The sequence below is a fragment of the Cervus canadensis genome, chromosome 15 (assembly GCF_019320065.1).
Source record: "Cervus canadensis isolate Bull #8, Minnesota chromosome 15, ASM1932006v1, whole genome shotgun sequence".
NCBI classification, from domain to species: domain Eukaryota; kingdom Metazoa; phylum Chordata; class Mammalia; order Artiodactyla; family Cervidae; genus Cervus; species Cervus canadensis.
Window position 1 is genome coordinate 29,296,599 of NC_057400.1, and position 16,839 is coordinate 29,313,437.

General features: G+C 33.4%; 1 protein-coding gene across 7 annotated transcripts in view; it reads left to right on the top strand.

Annotated features, from left to right (window-relative positions):
• Positions 1 to 10,334: 10,334 nt before the first annotated feature.
• Positions 10,335 to 16,839, top strand: part of MBD5 (methyl-CpG binding domain protein 5) — a 195,255-nt gene continuing 188,750 nt past the window's right edge. For all 7 annotated transcript variants that reach the window (XM_043488160.1, XM_043488157.1, XM_043488159.1 and 4 more), the window contains exon 1: positions 10,335 to 10,558. The gene's annotated coding sequence lies outside the window, so the exon portion shown is untranslated. The remainder of the gene's footprint in view (positions 10,559 to 16,839) is intronic.

Genomic DNA, 16,839 nt, shown 5'->3' on the forward strand with positions numbered 1-16,839 from the left:
ATGTGCTTTGTTTGCTTTCTTCATGAATCTGACTAGAGATTGGTTTACATTATCTTTATCCTTTCCTCCCTTCTTCTTTCTTATATTTACTCTTTTATTCTCACTTCTTTGATTGAAGAAGTGAAGTGTTAGTCACTCGTTTGTGCCCAGCATTTTGCGACCCCATGAACCGCAGCCCACTAGGCTCCTCTATCCGTGGGATTTTCCAAACAAGGATACTGCAGTGGGTTGCCATTTCCTTCTCCAGGTCTTTGATTGAAACATTTAATCAAATGTTTAAAACTTTTTTCTGATTTAATAAGTACATCTGAAGTAATACATCTATTAAATTGAGCAGGATTTTGAAATCAGGTTAATTAGGGTATAACTTGCATAGAGTAAAATTACCTTTTTAGTGTTTACAGCTCTGAGTTTTGGCAAATGTACATATTCACTTGGCAAATTTTGGCAAATATACATATCCATTCATTCTCTCTATTTTTTGGTGCTGTGTTCTATATATAGCTACTACAAAAACTTACTAAATCTGTTGTTCAAATCTTCTGCATTCTTACTTTCTTTTACTCACCACCGTAATCAAGGTATAGAATATCCATCACCTGCAAAAATTTCTTTGTGCCCCTTTGTAGTCTTTCATATCCTCAACTCTAGTCCTTGGAAACCAATGGTTTGTATCTTTTCCATATTATTGTGTAAATATAATTATATCACCTGTAGTCTTTTGATTTAGTCTTCTTTCATTTAATGTAGTACACTTGAAATTTATCTGTGGTTTTACATGAATCAGTAGTTCATTATGATCAGATGACTGGCTATATGATTCAGATTCTTTGATACTTTTTGAGGCTTATTTTGAAGTTTAATATGTTCTCATTTTTATCAATGGCCTCATATATACTTGAAAGGAATTCTTCCTATTTTTTGGTGCTGTATTATGTATATATAGCTGCTACAAAAACTTATTAATTCTGTTGTTCAGATCTTCTACATTCTTACTTTCTTTTAGCTAATGCTGCCTGGAATATCTTTTCCATTTTCCTTTGTTTGTATACTGCTGAATCATTTAGTTCTAGGTTTATCTCATCTGAACATTATGAAGTTAGACTCATTTTTCTAATTCTATTCTTATATTATTTATTAAAAAGTTAATTTAATGCATTTATTTTTGTTGTAGACATAGATATATATGACTTATTTTGCCATTTTATTTTGGTTTTATTTAATTTTCCTTTCCTTTTTTCCTCCTTTCATGCTCTCTGTTAAACTGATATTTTTTTCTGCTTTATTTTTCTCCTCTGCTGGTTTAGAAGCTGTAACTTTATATTTTGACCTTTTTAACCATGACCCATAAATTTTCGTATACATAAGTACTATAAGTAAGTACTTATAAGTATTTTCTTATAAGTACTATAGTATTTTCTCTTGTTTTAAAATCATTTAGTCTATCCTGTCCCTCAGTAACCTCTGCATGTTTTGTCTTCCACCTTTCTTAATTTTTTCCAGAGTTGTAATAACGTCTTAGTGCTTTCTTTTATTTTTTAAAAGATTAATTTCTGTGCTCACAATTACGTCTTATGTCCCATACTTTCCCTCAATGTGTTGTTTTTGCTTGCCTTAAGAAGTAGTAATTTCAACATACATGCCTAGCAGGTAAACCGATTCTTATAGGCCTAGAAATATCTTTATTTTTGGCCCTACTGCTTAATGGTAGGTAGTTTTAAATGTTTAGGTTGCAGTTCTTTTTCCCTCAGCACTCTGAAGATCTTCAATTATCTTCCAGCATTTTGGATACAATAAGAATAAGAAATCTGCTATTTAATTATTATTACTTTACAGATAATCTTTTTTTCTCTCTGATAGTATTAAGGCTTTCTTATCCTTGTATTTGCTCTATGTGGGAGTTGAGGTGTGGATTTATTTTCATGTATCTTTCTGTAGATTTAATGATGATGCTTTTGATCTTAGATAGCATATTGATCTTTACTCCTAGAAATATCTCAGACATGTGTCTAAACATTGTTTATCTGCCATGACTTTTATATTCTGTCTGAAATAATCTGTTTTCATATATGTTAGAGCCTGTGTCCTCCATGACCATTAATAGCTGTTTCACAATGTTCATCTCTTTACATCTCTGAATCTCACTCTTTGTGAATTTCTTAATCCTGTCTTTCAGGTTACTGTCTTTTCTACTATATCCAGTCGAGAATTTCTGCTGTATACTAGAATTTTCTTTTTCAACTAGCATATTTTCATCTCCAAAAATTATTTATTTTTCCATATACATCTACTCATTTCTTTTGATTTCTTTCTATTTTTCCTTTGATTTTTATAGATATTATTTCTAATATATTTCTTTATGAATCTTAAAGTCTTATTTTTAAGATGTTTTCTGATTCCTCATGTATATACTTGTTTTTGCATACTTTTTCTTATTTTAACTTTACATAGTCTTTAAAATTTTTATTTATTGTACTATAGTTGATTTACAACATTACATTAGTTTCAAGTGTACAGCAAAATGAATCAGTTATATATATATATATATATATATCCTTTTTCAAATTCTTTTCTCACTTATTACAGAATATTAAGTAGAGTTCCCAATGCTATACTACAAAACTACAGTAATCAAAATTGTGTGATACTGACACAAAAGCAGATATACAGAACAATTGAACAGAGTAGAAAGACCAGAAATAAACCCATGCACCTATAGTCAGTTAATCCTCAACAAAGTAGGCAAGACTATATGATAGAGAAAACAGTTTCTTCAATAAAAGTTGCTGGGAAAACTGAACAGCTACATGTGTAAAGTGAAATTAGAGCATTCTCTAACACTATACACAAAAATAAACTCAAAATGGATTAAAGACCTAAATGTAAGGCCAGATACTATAAAACTCTTAGAGAAAAATGTAGGCAGAACACCCTTTGATATAAATCACGGCAATATCTTTTTCATTCTGTCTCCTAGAATAATGGAAATAAAAACAAAAATAAACAAATAGGACCTAATTAAACTCAAAAGACTTTTGGCACAGCAAAGGAGACCACATCAAAATGAAAAGACCAGCCACAGATTCGGAGAAAATACTTGCAAACAGGAATTAATCTCCAAAATTTACAAATAGTACATGCAGCTCAAATCCAAAAAACAAAAAACAAAACACCCAATCAGAAAATGGACAGAGGACCTAAATAGACACTATTCCAGTGTAGATGTGCATACTTTCCTAATTGTTGAGGTTGTTGACCTTTTTTCTTAGCTTTAATTTGCCTCACGTACTTTGGAAATGATTTTGCAGGTTCATATTGAAGGGAAACTTTTTTCTCCGTTTTTCTACCTTAATCACTGAGTCAGTATGTGGCTTAGCCTGACTTTAAGAAGTAAATTTTGTGTCGTCTGGTCACCTGGGTTTTTATAACCTTTAGCTCTAAGAGCTTTTTTTCAGCCTCTTTTCAGAGAGTAGTCATTCCTCAGTATAGATTCCATGCATTGAGACTGGCTCAAGTCTTTTGCCGGGGAGTTATTTTTAATCCCCACCACCATGCAATATCAACCCTTGATGCCTCTGACTGCTACCAGACCTGGAACCAAACAAGTCTATGCTGTCAGCCTTGCCTACCACTTTGTGTTCTATTACATAGCATTTTTTATACAACTGTATCTTTTTTTTTCTCTAGATAGTTTATCTGTAATTACTAGGTTTATGAAACAGAGAAATCTTTAAAATGTGTACTCCCCTACTACGGTCATCTTGATCATAAGTGCTATCATTTCAGTTTTTATGTAAGAATTTGGAAGTTAGGAAATGAATCTTTGTCAAAACCATTGTCTGTAAGATTCATTCTGTTGTCTTGTTTAATTTCATAGATTTGGTGCATCAAACAAGAATATGAACAATTCTTATTCCAGGGGCATGATTTCTAGACTCAGAGTGAATGGAGTCAAATCATGGCATTGGTATTTACTTCCTGTGTGATTCTACCTTTTGAAGCATTTTGTTTCCTCATCTGTATTTATGAGTTTGTATCAACCTCATCAATATCTGTAAAGGATTAAATGTGGCAATATATAAAACATTAGTATAATATTAATATGTTCTTTCCTGGAAAATTCTATGGACAGAGGAGCCTGGCGGGCTACACTCCATGGGGTCACAGAGTCTGCCACGACTGAGCAACTGAGCACACATGACTTACAGTAAGCCCTCAATGGACTAGCTGTTATTTTTACAGTGAAGTTGTGTTTTATTCTCTAGATACTTTATCTGTAACTACTAGGTATTTTAAACAGAAAAATCTCTAAAATGTGTGCTCCCCAAATATGGTCATCTTGATCATAAGTCCTGTTAGTACAGTTTATGTACATATACAATTAAATGTGCATATCATATGGATGATATGTATAAATTCACCTAGAGCCATCCTTTAGTGAAATATGTATAAAATATATATAAAATTAGTTTTAGGTATACACCCTAGTATATGTGTTATATTAATTTGTACTGTGAAATTAAATATTGCTGAGACTGTCTACTCCCCATACTATGTTTATACTTCATGTGTGATTTAAATTATCTTCAATGGTCATTTTGACTCTTTTTTTTTTAACCTTAGTAGACCAACTTTAAGACTAAATCGTTTCATTAGATATAAATATCGCTAGTTATATCTAACCTAATCATGTTTATATTTATGACAGGCATTGATAATTATATATAATTGTGCAGTAATAGATCTGAGTTCAGAATCAGAAGATCTGGGTACATGTCTGGACTCTGCCAGGCCCTGGAAGTGGGATTTTATTCAACAGCGTCACCTCTTTGAACCTCAGTTCTTTAATTTCTAAAACAGAGATAATAGTACCCACATGCCAGTGTTTGGGGAGGTTAAATAAGACATGAGAATGCAACCTGTAAACTGTACATCAGTCTAGAAATAAAAGCTGTGATTGCTTGCCATCGATAGAGCAGGTTTACCGAACTCATGTGGAAAGCAGGTTACCCTACACCTGTCGGTTTCACTTGCAGTCCATCCTGTACTTTTGTAATAAGGAAAAGCTCTCAGTGAGGAGTCTATGAAGAGTGATTCTTGGGGGATGGCAGTGAAGTAGATATACATTATCTAGTGTTTGTATATGACCATTTAAGTGCTGAGACCAAAGTTTTAGAATCCTTTGCTCTTTCAAACACAGCATAAAATATTTAGTTCTTAGCAGTTTGGAACAGCAATAAAGGAATCCTAATTTTAGTTCTGAAGTCAGCTGAGCAAGCATTTCCTTCCCTATTCAGATAAAATTATTACATACCTTTACTGGACTGTGCTAAACAAATCTAAGAACTGAGCTGTTTATCCCTAGTCAGTGGCTCTATTTTAAGTCACAAGAAAATGTGTTCCCCACCTAAGCCTCCAATCAAGTTTCTCCCTTCTTTCTCCAGACGCAAATGTAGCAGAAACAAGTGGAACACGCTTTGTTGTTACCAGAGCCAGATAAACATAAAACTAAAATTACAGTTCCTAGAAGCCCAGTAAAAGGTTAGCATGTAAACTTGTAGTTCCACTCAGCTCCTTTTAACCTCTTTCTTAACTATCTTCTTATCTTTCCATATATGGCTCAAAAATAAAAACAGTATGAAAAAGTAGTCACTGAGAATCTACTTTCACTCCTGTCCCTATCTGCCCCAACCATCACCAGCTCTGGTCAAAGCTATTAATAGTTCCTTATGTATCTTTCTGGTACTTGTTTATACACACAAACACAACAGTGTAAATAGATACATTCGTACACTTCTTACACAAATGGAAGCATACTCTGTATATTGTTTTGCAGTTTGCTTTTTTTTACTGAACAGTATATCTTGGAGTTTTATTTTGATTTTGTTTTCATATCAATACATAGAAAGCTTTTTCATTCTTACTTAGAATACCATTCATGATATTCCATTAGAAGTATTATACTTGCTACAGTTCATCTAATCAGTCCTCAGAGGAACATTTTTGTTGTTTTCAATCTTTTGCTGGCATAAACATTACTATAGTAAGCAGGAAAAAAAAAAAATGAGTATTGTTATTTCGTACATGTGTTGGATATCTATAGGATAAATTGCCACAGTAGGATTCATGGGATGAAAAAGCAGATACATTCTTTTAAAAATAACTGTATTGTTTCAAACACATCTAAACAATAGAGAGTGGAGGCATCCGTAATATAGCCTGTTGGATTTGGTCCAGGCTTCTTTACTTCCTGGCCAAGTGGGTTTGGGCGAGTCATTCCCCTCTCATGGGACCTCGGTGTGCCCCTCTCCAGAAGTTGGACACTAGTCCCTGTCTGAACTGGGTAACATCAAATTAGATACTCTGATCATCAGCCTGAAATTGTCCATAACCCTGATGCTTACATGCTAGGCTCACTTGCTGTGTTTTCTTATTATCATAAACTATTTTCTGTCTTTCTTTTTATGATGTCACATTCTATAAATTTTAACATTATGTAGTTTTGTGTCACAACCACCATAATCAGGATACAAAATAGTAAGTGCATTTTTATTTTAATAAATAAAATAAAATGACTAGTTGCTGTCCACTTCAGAGATTTTACACCCTCACTGGACTCCCCCCAGTAACATATGAATAACTTTTTCTCATAGCTTTGGCAAAAGATAGACTTGATTGTTTGCTGCAATTGTTTGTTGTTCTAGCATTCTCCAGGAAGAGACATAAGCAGTGGACTAGGGCCGCAGCAGCTGTCTGATCTATCTTCTCTTGATTAAAGTTGCTTAAACCTAAAATCAGAAGCTTACAAAGAAAAATAAGTACTAAACGGAGGCTTCACATTTTAATCACATTTAAAAGTAGCTATTTTTCCCATCTGCTCCTGAAACAAATAGAGCTCAGTTTACAGCACTGTCTCTCTGAATAACTAAGGAAAGCAGAAAAAGTAGTGTAGGTTGAAGTTGTATATCTTTGAGATGGTAACTATTCTTCACTAAATGTTGGCCAAGTTCAGATGCACTTGTATCTTCTCTTTTCTCTTTTGCCTCCTACCCAGTGTCAAAATGGGGCTTCCCGGTTGGTGCAAGAATCCACCTGCCAATGCAGGAAATGCAAATTCAGCCCCTGAGTCAGGAAGATACCCTAGAGAAGGAAATGGCAACCTACTCCAGTAATTCTTGCCTAGAAAATCCCATGGACAGGGGAGCCTGGCAGACCATAGTCCGTGGGGTCACAGAGTTGGACATGACTTAGCAACTTGGCACATATGCAAAGTGTCAAAACATTTAGAAATGAATAAAATGATATTTCAGTTTTGTATTTTCATTTGTGAATTTACTAAAAAAGAAGAAGAAGATTGACATGAGAAAATTGGGCTAAAGTATTTGAAATGTTTTCTTTCTGTACTATAAATGTAAATCAGCCATAGATAACCAAAATAGCATTCCTTTTTACTTAGTCTGGAAACAACTGTCCTACAGGCTAGATTCAGCTAGCAGGCTTGTATCATCTGTGTCACATAATCTTTGAAAATTGGAAAGTTTTGCATTAAAATCCAAATCTCCAGCTTCTCTTGAATAATGAGAATATCTGACCACAATTACCCATATTATTGAATAACCACTATTGATTGGAATGTACACTGTAATTCACTACATTCCTATACATGGTCACTTCACTTAAGTTTTTCCTGTACCTTCTTCAGAGTACTATTATCATTTAGTTTTAACAAATTTTAATATCAACAACTCTTGTTTTTATGACCAATATTTTTAGGTTTCCATAGAGTATTTAGCAGTAATATTTCAGCAAAGTAAGTAGTTATCATGATTAAACTCTTTGCTCTTAAAACATGAAAACTGACATTTGATTTAATGATTGACTATGTAACAAAGAGGATTTTTTTTTTAATAAATGAATGTATTTTCTTACCATTCTTTAAAATTTTCACTGATTTTATCACTTTCCAAATAGTTCTTACTTTTTTTTTCACCTGATAGATTATTCCATATCCATGTCATTTGACTTCTAATATGCATCTTTAAAATACTTTAGTTGCTGAGAAATGTTACAGCAAAGTTCATAAGAATTATGACCACATTTCTTCTGCATTTTGATCCCTAAGCTGACATAACCATAAAATTTCTCATTGATTTTAATCTTCCAGATTTTTCAGATCTCTGTTTATTTAGATGAGCTTTAATCACTTGTTCACCTAACTCCCTTCACTTTTAAAATCACTCATTGTATAAACAAAGATTGAAGATGATGGACATTGCTTTCTTTGTTAACACTCTATCAGAACTATGGAATGCTTTAGGTATGAGTACATTTAAATAAGGTTCACGTCTATATTAGAAAGAAATTCAGTTAAATCGAATTTTATTCACTTTTAAAAATCAAAATTCATTTTGTAACTTGTCCTGTATTATTATTGTTATCTAAGAATAAATGGTACCAGGACAAGAGATCTAAATGAAATAGGAACTAAAGATTTATGGTAAATAGTAGGGGCATAGGAGTGGAGAAGGAAGGTTTAGTAAGACTTTATTATGAAAAGTATTAAACCAAATGCTATTTAAAGACAGGTTATAATTTAAATTGTGGGAATAACAAAAATCAACAAAGAGTGAATAACATTTTTTTTCTATTTTGTGATTTCTAACACAGTTGATAACACAGTATGATATCCTGTCCTTAATATTTAACTTTCTAGCATGCTTTTTAAAAGGTTCCTTTTTTGCAAAAATATTCAGAGCACTTTTTCCAGTTTTCCCAATGGCCTTTCCAATCCTTTGATATTAAAATTATTATTCTTTGTAGCACCCATTGAATCATCATCCATTTTCTCTATTTCATTTTAACTGGTCTAACTGGCTTTATGTATGACTTGAGTAGTATTCAAATACCACTTTCATTAACTTCATGAAATTCTGCATTTCCCATTATTGACTTTGAGTTAATTTGAATTACATTATTTATAGCCATAAACAACATCCTGAAGAACATATGCATTTACCTCATCCAGTGATTAAGGAAAAACTGATCAGCAGAAATTTGGTCATTATGGGCAATGACAGCTCTTTTTCTTTTCTTTTTTTTTTTTTTTTTTTTTTTTACAGTTTTTAACATTTATTTTTAACTGGATGATAATTGCTTTACAATGTGGTGTTGGTTTCTGCCATACAAGAACATGGATCAGCCATAAGTACACATATGTCCCCTCCATCTTGAACCTCCCTTCCACATCCCACCCCTCTAGGTTGTCACAGACACTGGGTTGAGCTCTCTGTGTTATATAGCAACTTCCCATTAGCTATCTATTTTACATATGGTAATATATATGTTTCAGTGCTACTGTCTCAATTCATCCCACTCTTTCCTTGCCCCAGTTTGTCCTCAAGTCTGTTCGCTATATCTGCATCTCTATTCCTGCCCTGCAAATTGGTTCACCAGTACCATTTTTCTAAATTCCATATATATGCATTAATATGCTATATTTGTTTTCCTCTTTCTGAGTTACTTCACTTGGACAGGCTTTAGTGTTGAGCTGGGAAGAATATTTGAGTAGGCCACAGACAGTGAGTGATGAATGCAGTTAGTATTTTATGATTTGAGAACTTTGGCTTGAGTGATGAATATTCAGGTGATGGGGACTCTGTTTTGTCTTTAGTGTTCTGGATAGGGAACTGTGGCTTTCTGGGTTGCAAATTCTAAAGTTTTCAAGTTTAATATAAAACTTCCTATCTGACATAAAGTCATCAACTATATATTTATTCAAGTACCATAAAAATGTGTGTGTGACCGAGGAAACCATAATTGAAAGAGACACATGTACCCCAGTGTTCATCACAGCACTGTGTACAATAGCTAGGACATGGAAGCAACCTAGATGTCCATTGGCAGACGAATGAATAAGAAAGCTGTGGTACATATACACAATGGAATATTACTCAGCTATTAAAAAGAATGCATTTGAATCAGTTCTAGTGAGGTAGATGAAACTGGGGCCTATTATACAAGTGAAGTAAGTCAGAAAGAAAAACACCAATACAGTGTATTAACACATATATATGGAATTTAGTTTATTTTGGGGGGCTCCAAAATCACTGCAGATGGTGATTGCAGCCATGAAAATAAAAGACGCTTACTCCTTGGAAGGAAAGTTATGACCAACCTAGATAGCGTATTTAAAAGCAGAGACATTACTCTGCCAACAAAGGTCCGTCTAGTGAAGTCTATGGTTTTTACAGTGGTCATGTATGGATGTGAGAGTTGGACTGTGAAGAAAGCTGAGCGCTGAAGAATTGATGCTTTTGAACTGTGGTGTTAGAGAAGACTCTTGAGAATCCCTTGGACTGCAAGGAGATCCAACCAGTCCATCCTAAAGAAGATCAGTCCTGGGTGTTCATTGGAAGGACTGATGTTGAGGCTGAAACTCCAGTACTTTGGCCACCTACTGTGAAGAACCAAAGTTCAAGCCTTTGTCTCCCTCACTGAACAGATTCTTTACTGTCTGAGGCACCAGGGAAACCCATACATTACAGTAGATAAACCGAAGGTAAGTCCATACCAAAGAAAACAAAGCCCTGATGACAGTACCAGATGAACTGCACGTGTAGTTTACCACTCACTGCAGGGATGAATTTAGTTAATCTGTCACAACCTAGTTTGTTAGACGTGAGTCTTAAAGTAGAAATAATAAAATGAAAGAACACTAATCTAGAAATGAGGGATATAATGGCTAAATGTTATAAAACACTAATTAAACAGAATTTCAAAAATTCTGACATTTATTGTTCAAAGACTTCTGAATAATGTTAAGACAAAGGCTTTTCTAGGTTTCCTAGATATATAGTAAGATCAGTGATTAGCAAATAAAGCTTATCTCACATTAACTGATTTCTCTTCCCTGTGAACTCCTAGAAGTTTCATTTTCCATATTGCTTCTTTGACAGATAGTTTTATACCAACCCTGAAAAACTCTTCTGCTATATTCTGAAATGCATTTAAATCTCATATTGTTATTGAACTCCTTATGTGCTCATACCTTTCCAACCAAACTCTAAGCTGCTTATAATCCATCGTACTCTTCAACTTCTACTATTATGCCTTGTTATGGTAGACATGGCCAAAGTATTTTTTTATTTGACTGTTACAGACCCATTCTTTTCCAGAATAAGAAAAATTAATTTGATTTTTATTTAATGTATGGTAAAATATTCTCACGAAGCTACACAAAGCCTTTATAGTAAATATTACCCACTACTCCGTTACTAAACTTATAACAAGTTCTCCTAATATGCATTGTGAGTAGAATTTCAGATTCACTCTCTAAAGACTTTCCGAGACTATAGTGCTCATCTAGATGAGGTGACATCTTTGTGAAAGTGTATAGAAGCAAGTATTTTCTGACACTGCTGGTGGATGTAAATTGATACAACTCTTGGAAAGCAATTAAGATATATATGTATACCAGAAGCCTCAAGATATTATTATCCTTTGACCCAATTTCTTAAAATCTGTTCTAAAGAGGTATAGAAAAAGCATTATTCCAAGGAAACTGCAACATAGTTTATAATAATTAACTTTGGAGAAAACCTTAGAAACAAATAAGAGTGAATGGAAATAGGCAAATTACAGTGCAATTATATGGTGCTGTTATAGATAATGTTTGCAAATAATTTGTTGAAACATGGACCTTTTTGTTTTAAAATGTATAAAATTTAGGTATAGTATTATCACTGCTTTACAAACGAAAAACATAGGAGAAAACATCTGGAAGAGGCTATGCAAAAAAATTAACAGTTTAATAGTGATTTGGTTTTGAGCGGTAGAACTGCTTCTTTCCTATACTTATTTGTATTCTCTAATAGTCCTATAAAAATCATGCGTTATTTTTGGAATGCAAAATACAAGCTGTTTTTTTTTTTTAATCCAAGAAGCAATACTTAAATCATATCTCTTTGGAGGAAGACATACTTTTAGAAAATGAGAGCCCTGCCTTTTAGTAGTTTTTAGCAACTTCAAAATAAAAAAGGAAAACTAGAACTACTTTAAAATACTGAGGACCTGATCAAATTCACAGTCACACTACCATGATTCTTCCTCCTTCCAAATGAAAGAGGCCTCAATACAAATCAAATCATCAGTCTCCTTTGCATGCCCTAACAGGCCTTCTCTCATATATATATAAAACTATATTTCAATAAAAATTTTTATTGAAGTATAGTTGATTTACAATGTTGTGTTCGTTTCTGTGTACAACAAAGTGAGTCAGTCACACATACAGGTCGTTACGAAATACTGAGTAGAGTTCCCAGTGCTCTCCCGTAGGTCCTTAGAGGCCTTCTCTTGACTTACCAGAGTCTGAGCCAAACGCCTGCCCGTTTCAGTGTGGCAGCTCCAAACTCCTGCCCTTACTATCCATTGTTTGCTTTTCATATCCCTCTTATAAGACAAGATAGAATTGTCCCAGTAGCTTTGATCTAATTATGTGTGCTGAGTCCATCCTCATGTTTTAAGAGACTAGTGAGCTACCAAAGGAAAGCTTTGCCTCTATTTGAGACAAATTGTTCTTGATATCTCCCGTATATTATTTAATTTCACTGACATGGGTGGCTCAAATAAAGACACAAAATTTTATTTTCTGAAACTCAACTCACATCAGAATTCTAGTTCAGGCATTACTGCTTATAATTTGTACATACTAGTATGGTTGGGCCATTAACTTCTAAAAATATATGTAAAAGCTTTACGGGCATGTAATTCATGTATCATCCAATCCTCCTAATTATTTAATTATTTAATTCATGTATCATCCAATCCTCCCAACCTAATTTAATATTTTTTAGTATATTCAGTCTTGCAACCATCACTACAGTGAATTTTAGAACATTTTCCTCACTCCAAGAAGAAATCCTTTTATAGTAGCTCCTCAGTTACCCCCAAGTTGTGTTCCCTGCTTTGCCCCACCCTAGGCAACCAATAGTCTTTTTATCTCCATAGGTTTTCCTAGTCTGGCATTTCTTAAAAATGGAATCATACAATATGTGGTCTTTTGTGACTCATTTCTTTCACTAGGCACAGTATTTTTAATGTTCATCCATTTTGTAAATTTAATACTACTTTGTTCCTTTTTATTGCCAAATAATTTTCCATTTATGGATATACCAATTTTATTTGTCTGTCAGTTGGTGAACATTTAGATTGTTTCTACTTTTTAGCTATTATGAATAATGCTGCTGTGAGCGTTTGTGTACAAGTGTTTGTGTGAGCATGTGTTCTTATTGCTCTTTTGTATATAACTAGGTGTAGAATTACTAGTCTTATGATATCTCTGTTTTTAATATTTGAGGAACTGTGAGGCAGTTTTCCAAACTGGCTGTACCATTTTGCAACCTACTAAGAACATCTGATGCTTTCAGTTTCTTCATATCTTTGTCAGTGCTTGCTAATATCTTTTATTTTATTATAACCCATCTTAATAGATATAAGTGGTTACCTGATTGTGATGAGGTACATTTCTCTAGTGTCAAGTGATGTTGAGAATCTTTTTTGTCCTTATTGACCATTTGTCTATCTTCTTGAAGAAATGTCTGTTTAGATGGGTTGCCTGCTATTGAGTTGCCTTACTACTATTTTAAGAGTTCTTTCTATACTCTAAATACAAGCCCATTTCTTGTAAAGCACAACCAAGCTTCAGTTTTGATCATGTACAATCTATTGTTTTTCTTTATCACTTGTGATTTTAGTATCATATCTAAGATTTTGCCTAACCGAAGATCACAAAAATTTAATTTTGTATTTTCTTCTAAGAGTTTTATACTTTTAGCTTATTCATTTAGGTCTAAGACCTATTTTGAGTTAATTTTTTGTGTGTGGTATGAAGAATATACCCAGTGTCATTTCTTTCAATGTGAGTATCCAGTTGTCATGGCACCATTTCTTTAAAAAACCATTCTTTCTCCCATTGAATTGTTTTTAGCACCCTTCTTAAAAATCACTGACCGTAAATGTGAGGGTTTGGTTTTCAATTTTCAGTTCTGTTCTGTTTATCTATATATCTGTCTTTATTCCAATACCTTAGTCTTAAGTAGTATAGCTTGTTGATGTTTGAAATAAAATAGTATGAGACCTCTACCTTTACTTTTGTTTTTCTTTACTCTAGCTATTCTGGTTCCCTTGAATTCCATATGAATCTTTAGTTCTGCTTGTCAATTTCTGTAAAGAGGCCAGTTGTAATTTTTGATAGATATTAATCTAAAGACCAACTTGGGGAATACTGACATCCTAGAAATATTAAGGCTCATGTTCATCCTTGAACATGAAATGTCTTTCCGTTTGTTTTGCTTTCTTTAATTTTTTTAACAATATTTTATACTTTTGAAAGTATAAATTTATACTTCTTTTAGTAAATTCATTCCTAAATATTTTATTCTTTTGATGTGATTTAAATAGAATTTTTCTTAATTTCCTTTCATATTGTTCATAACTAGTATAGGGAAATATGACTCTTTCTTTGTATGTTGATCTTGCATTCTTTAACCTTGCTGAACTTGTTTATTTCTATACTTTCTCAGGGCATTTATTTGGATTTTCTGTATATAAAATCATACCATCTGAAATACAGGTAGTTACACATTTTACCAAATCTGGATGCCTTTTATTACATTTAGTTGCCTAGTTTCCCTGGCTAGAACCTCTAGTACAGTGTTAAACAAAATAGTGAGAGTGGACATCCTTTGTTTTCTTCTTGACCTGGGGGGAACGCACTCATTCTTTCTTTGTTAGGTATGATGTAAGCCATGGGTTTTTAATATGTGTGTTGTGTGCTCAGTCGTGTCTGACTCTTTGCAGCCCCATGGACTATAGCCCGTCAGGCTCCTCTGTCCATGGAATTTTTCAGCAAGAATACTGGAATGGGTTGCCATTTCCTAGTTCAGAGGATCTTCCCAACCTAGGGATTGAACCCACATCTGTGGCATCTTCTACATTGATGGGCAGATTATTTTCCACTAGCGCATCTGGGAAGCCTGGATTTTTAATAAATACCTTTAGTTAGTTAAAGAAGTTCCCTTCTTATTCTAATTTGTTGGATGCTTTTATTATGACGAGGTGTTAGATTTTGTCAAATGCATATACTGCATCTATTGAGATGATCACATGAATTTTTGTCTGTACTCTGTTGATGTGGTATTAGATTCACTTTTGTGTGTTAAACGGACCTTACATTTGTAAGATAAATTCCACATAGTCATGGTGTATGACCTTTTCATATGTTGCCTTATTTGGTTTGCTACTATTTAGTTGAAGATATCTGTGTCTGTATTCATAAAAGGTATTGTTCTGTAATTTTCTTTACCTGTGATGACTTCGGCTGATTTTTGTATAAGGATAATAATGGCTTCAGAATGAATTGAGACATGTTCTCTCCTCTTCTGTTTTTTGGAAGAATTTGTGAAGAATTAGTATTGATTATGTTTTAAATATTTGAAAGAATTCGTCTGTGACTCTGTCTGGGCTTAGGCTTTTATATATGGGAAGCTTTTGTTGTTGTTTTACAGAACAGTTTTAATTTCACAGAAAAATTGAGGGAAAGATACAGTGATTTCCCATGACTCCCTTTTCCTTATACATGCATGTATCTGCCATTATCAACATCCTCCACCAGAGTGGTATATTTGTAATAACTGATGAATCTACATTATCACTTGTGGGAAGTTTTGTATTACTAATTCAGTCACTTCCCTGGTAACTCAAGAATCGGCCTGCAATTCAGATGCAGGTTCGATCCCTGGGTCAGGAAGATTCCCAGGAGAAGGGAATGGCAACCCACTCCAATTCTTTCACCTGGGAAATCCCGTGGGCAGAGGAGCCTGGTGGACTACAATCCATCGCAAAGAGTTGGACACAACTGAGTGACTAAGCATGTTACTTGTCATGGGTCTAGTCAGGTTTTCTATTCTTAAATCGTTTGTAATAGTTTATATATTTTAGGAGTTTGTCCATTTCATCTAAGTTATCTAATTTTTATTTTGTTTTGCCTTATACTCTTTTCTTTCTGCAAGTTAGTGACATCTTCTCTTTCATTTCTGATACTGGCAATTTTCACCTTCTCTCTTTTCTTTTCCCCCTTGATTAATCTAGCTAAAAGTTTGTCAATTTGGTTGAGCTTTTAAGAACCAAATTGTAATTTTATTGATTTTTCTCCATTTTTTTAATGTTCTCCATTTTATTTATTTCTGCTTTAATTTTAATTGTTTCCTTCCTTCAACTTTCTCTCAGTTTCTCTTCTTGATACCCTAAGGCAGAAAGTTAGGTTAATGAATTGAGACCTTTCTTCTTTATTCATATAGGTGCTTTTACTTATAATTTTCCTCAGATTCATCCCTTATATTTTGGTACATTATAGCTTGTTTTCATTCATCTTAAAATATTTTATATTATGCCTTTTATTTCATTCTTGACCTATTGATTATTGAAGAATGCATTGTTTAGTATCAATATACTTTTCAATTTTCCAAATTTCTTTCCGGTTCTGATTTTTAATTTCATACTATTTTCATTGGAGAACATACTTTGTATGATTGAATCCTTTTAAATTAATTGAGGCCTTTTTAAATTAATTTTTGTTGGAAATAAAAAGAACAATGTATAGACTTAGGGCCAACAGTATGAATAGATGTACTCAACCTAACTTAAGATCACCTGTTTATATATATGACACTTTGTAAGTCACATACAAGGAAAGGAAATAAACAGTTCTGGGTCACAGCCAGTCTTAGTTTTTTGACATGTTACTGCCTTCATCCATCCACAGTGTGACTAAGCCCAAGAGGA